Here is a 5000-nt window from a genome sequence, read left to right on the forward strand (position 1 = left end):
ACACACACATGGTTTTGGCGAGCCGAGACCTAATTCCGACTCAAGGCATATTCAGGGCCTGGTTGCACGGCCAGCCAGACGAACTCGATTACGATTTCGCCCTTTCTGTCAGAAAGAACTCAAGAGATCCTAAACATGCCCATCACATCGCTTGGAGACCATACACCAAAACAGGTCTGGCAGATCACCAGTCTATGCCGACTCCCTACCAAGGATGTGGACGGGAATTTCCACTAAGTGAATCTAAAACAAAAGATGGCTATACTCACTACCAAATCACATACGAGAAGAAATTTAGACGAGACATCTACCGACCAGCTGATAACAAGAGGGAACACACTGCTGGAAGCCTACCGACAAGTGCAACCTCAATGGGTGACCACCGTTTCCTACCCAGAAATCTGCGAGGCCACTGACATCAACGCAGCGATCAAGGGGAAAGAATCAACCACCAAGTGCCCAACCATACACCTCCTAGACTTACTCACCCCTTTCTCACTCATTTTCGCTGAGATGGTGTGTATGGGTATATGCTTCAAAGCCGCCAGCCCCTGCGAGTCCCCTTTCCATATGGTCCTAAAAATCGAACAATGCCTGGTACCCTTACAGTCACGACATAAGGCAGAACCATGTTATGGAGCCCAACCATGCCCATCGTCTTTGATTTGACCGCCAGCATCGGTAACACCCACATATTTTCGAAGCTCAACCTCCTCTTCAGGTTATTTTCGTCCCTGTGAACCGTGTCCAAAACTGCATAATCAAGCCATTTGGCACTATGTTTTTCCACAACTCGACTTTCGGTCTGCGGCGCCACCTTATACAGAATGATGGATCAAATCTTTGGAGATCTTACTTTCTCCATAGTTTACGTGGTTAGCTTTCTGATTTTTTTTTTTTTTTTCGAGGAACCACAACGAATGCCAGCACCACGTTCACAACTTCACATGACCCTATATAGAAAGATAGGAAAGCACGTATTGTAACATGTAAGTTACCCCTAAAATAACAATTACATAAATAAAGACTGAACAAAACAATCGTGTAAAGTGCAGTGTACACTTCAACTGAAATTTAACATTTTGTTATTTGTGTAATGTAAAAATAAAATGTTTCATAAAGACAAACAATTACATAAATTAATAATATTGTTTATTTTACATAATTACGGTACTTTTACATAATTATCATAGCTATGTAATATCTACTTTTAGTTCAAAATAAAGTTGGTTTTGATTGAGTACGCTTCTTCTTGAGTCCTCACAATTGGTAACCCTTAGAATCGGACCATGTCATTGAAGACAAATCCTAGTGAAGTGAAAGAAAACGCCGAAACTCCTTCCATCCACGCCGTAGCAGTGAAGCTGTCCCCCTTTTGCCCACAAGAAGCTACATCCTGATTCCGGCGGGCAGAAATCCAGTTTCGCCTGAGAAGAGTCACAGACCCCCGAACAAAGGCAGACTATGTGTTGGAGGCAATCCCTGAGCATTTATTCCCTCGTGTTGCCGCATGGCTGGACAATCAGGACCAGAACCAAGACGTCGAATATGAAAACTTGAAGAGTTACATTGTACAAGAGTTCACTCTCTCCGTCAGCGCCCGTGCCTAAAAGCTCCTGAGTCTTCCCCATATACCTCTGGGAGACACAACAGCACATGCAGCATGGAACGAGATGCAGGCTCTCGCTACACTCCCTGACCTCGACCCTACCACCAACAAACCACGGCATGTGGACTTGATGCGGGAGCTGTGGCTGCAGCGCCTTCCCCCCTCTGTAAGATCCGCCCTGCATGAAGCCGACGACAGTCCCATAAACGATCTCATAAAGAAGGCAGACAATCTCATCAATGCTGCCAGAGCATCTCGAAAACCTGACACAACCTACTCTGCATCCGCCGAGGACGTCCCTGACATCAATGCTGCTAACAAGCGACGACCCAACACACAGGTAAGACACTACAAACCTGGAAGTGCCTCTTCCCAACCATCACATGGATTTTGTTATTACCACTACAAGTTCGGAGCAGGGGCCCACAAGTGCCTACCTGGATGCCAGTGGCCAAAAAACGTGTAATGGGGCCACCACTCCCCGCTAAGGTGGCAACCCAGAACCCGAGACGCGGGAACGTCAACGCACTTAACAACTCAGCATTGAGCTTCATTACGGACTCCCTATCTGGTCGCAAATTCCTCGTGGATACAGGCGCATTCCGTTCTCTGTTCCCAGCCACAGCAGAAAACAAAACTCGTTCCTGGACACGACCATCAAATGTCAAAGTTGTTGCAGCCAATGGAAGCCCCATCCCAATGTACAGTACCCAGACTATACCCATTCAAGCTGCCCGGCGCAGTTTCACTTGGGACTTCATCATTGCTGATGTTAAGACACCTCTTCTAGGAGCAGACTTCCTCGGGCACCACGGACTACTCGTTGATGTCGCCAATCGTAGACTCTTGGATGTAACAACCTTCTGCTCTACACCCCTAGGTTCCAATCATCAGTACACAGAAATCTGCACTGTGAGAGCAGATACCCCTTACGACAGCCTCTGCAAAGAGTACCCAGACGTTTTTCGACCAGAACTCCGTCAGCAGCCTGGACAGCCAGCCAAACATGGAATATTCCATTACATCAAAACGACAGGCCCTCCGGTACACTCAAAATTCAGGCGTTTATCTCCAGAGAAGCTTCAAGCAGCTAAACAAGCTTACTCCGAAATGGAACGGATGGGCATCTGTCAAAAGGCATCAAGTCCCTGGGCATCTCCTCTGCATCTTGTGCGGAAACCCGAAGGCACCTGGCGACCATGTGGTGACTATAGGCGTCTTAACCTGATCACAGAACCAGACCACTATCCTCTTCCCAACATGGCGGACCTAACCTCTAACCTTCATGGTGCCAAGGTTTTCTCTAAACTCGACCTCCTGAAAGGCTACTTTCAAGTAACAGTATACCCTGAAGACATACCCAAAACAGCAGTCATTACACCTTTTGGCACTTACACCTTTAATTTCTCCACATTTGGCCTATGAAATTCAGGGGCTACCTTCCAACGCATGATGGATGGCATTCTCGGAGACCTTCCCTTTTGCGCCTGCTATGTTGATGATATCCTCATCTTTTCAGGAGACCCTAACACTTACGGGTCGTGTTAAAACGACTCCATAATAACGGGCTGGTGGTGCGTCAAGACAAATGTCAATTTGGTGCTACATCCGTGGAATTCCTCGGACATAAGATATCGCCAGCAGGCGTCTCTCCCCTCCCAAGTGAGGTGGACGCAGTTTCACAATTCCCTGGTCCATCACTAACAAAGGAATTCAAGATTTTGTCGGCATGGTAAACTACTACCATTGTTTCCTTCCAAAGATTGCACACATCATGGAACCATCCTACAACTCCCTTGCCGGCAAACCAAAGAAATTGGAGTGGGGACCTGAGCAACAAAAAGCGTTCGAGACCACCAAGATTGCCCTTGCATCAACTACAACTCTCACCTTCCCCACACACGGCATTCCACTTACCCTTACCACAGACGCAAGCTCCGTTGCTGTTGGGGCAGTCGTTGAACAGACCATAAGGGGTAAGACACATCCTCTTGGTTTTTTCAGCAGAAAGCTACATCAAGCAGAAGTGAGATACAGCACTTTCGACCGCGAACTACTTGCTGTTTATCTTGCGGTGCGTCACTTTAAACATCTCTTAGAAGGCAGCTCATTCACCATCCTCACAGATCACCAGCCACTGGTACATACTTTTTCCAAACCTGGTGATGCTTGGTCGGACAGACAACAGCGGCAACTCTCCAGCATCGTCGAGTTTGGCTGCACTATCAAATATACACCAGGGAGTATGAATCCTGTAGCTGACGCACTATCAAGGGTGGAAATAAACCTCGGAATTGACTACAATGAAGTAGCAGCAGCCCAAAAAGATGACCCAGAGACTACAGAATACCGCACAGCCATCACCAGCCTGCAGTGGAAAGATGTTCACATTGGAGGCGAAGGCCGCACCATTCTGTGTGATGTAAGCACAGGTCGCCCACGCCCCCTTATCCCAAAATCTTTCCGCCGAAAAATCTTCAACCTCATCCATGGTCTATCACACCCATCTGGACGAACAACTGCTCGTCTGATGAAGGATAAATTCATCTGGCACGGAATGAACAAAGACATCAAACAGTGGGCTCGATGCTGTGTTGCCTGCCAGATGAGCAAAGTAAGTCGTCACACTGAATCTGGCACAGGAGAATTTCGGCAGCCCATGCGCCGGTTTGGACATCTCCACGTCGATGTAGTGGGACCCCTTCCACCTTCAGACGGCGCTCAGTATCTATTCACTGCTACAGAGCGCTCCACCCGCTGGCCGGAGGCAATTCCCATGCAACACACCACTGCCCGAGACTGTGCAGAAGCTCTATTACACGGATGGATCAGTCGTTTTGGCGTTCCAGACGACATTACCTCTGACCGCAGACCTGCCTTCACATCTCAACTTTGGACATCTTTAGGAGAATTGATGGGATCAACTATCCATCACACCATCTCATACAACCCAGAAGCCAACGGTATGGTGCATTAGATCAGACTGGAAAGCTCAACTTTCCTGGGCTCTTCTCGGGATCCGAACATCCCCAAAAGAGGGATTACAAGTTTCCCCTGCTGAGATGGTGTTTGGGGAAGCCCTCACTGTTCCAGGGGAGTTCTTCCCAAGTTTATATACCCCTACAGATTCTGAGCACCTCACCAAACTACGCCATGCTGTTGAGAAGTACCGACCATGCACTCAGACGCACTCAACATCTCCACAATACCTACCCAAGCTGATCCACAGTTGCAAATATGTATTCATAAGAAATGACGCTCATAGGTCACCCCTCATCCGCCCGTACCGCGGGCCACATGCTGTCTTGGAGCGTAAACCCAAGGCATACCGTCTCAGTATTGGTGGGAAGAGCGACTGGGTATCCATTGACCGCTTAAAGCCTGCATACCT

At 48.1% G+C, this 5000-nt stretch overlaps 1 protein-coding gene and 1 pseudogene across 1 annotated transcript in view; both read left to right on the top strand.

Annotated features, from left to right (window-relative positions):
- Window positions 1-5000, top strand: part of LOC113816722 (uncharacterized) — a 37859-nt gene that overhangs the window by 7492 nt on the left and 25367 nt on the right. The window lies entirely within an intron of this gene.
- On the top strand, window positions 1290-2075 carry LOC138865068 (uncharacterized; annotated as a pseudogene).

Source organism: Penaeus vannamei, chromosome 19 (genome assembly GCF_042767895.1).
Source record: "Penaeus vannamei isolate JL-2024 chromosome 19, ASM4276789v1, whole genome shotgun sequence".
NCBI lineage: Eukaryota > Metazoa > Arthropoda > Malacostraca > Decapoda > Penaeidae > Penaeus > Penaeus vannamei.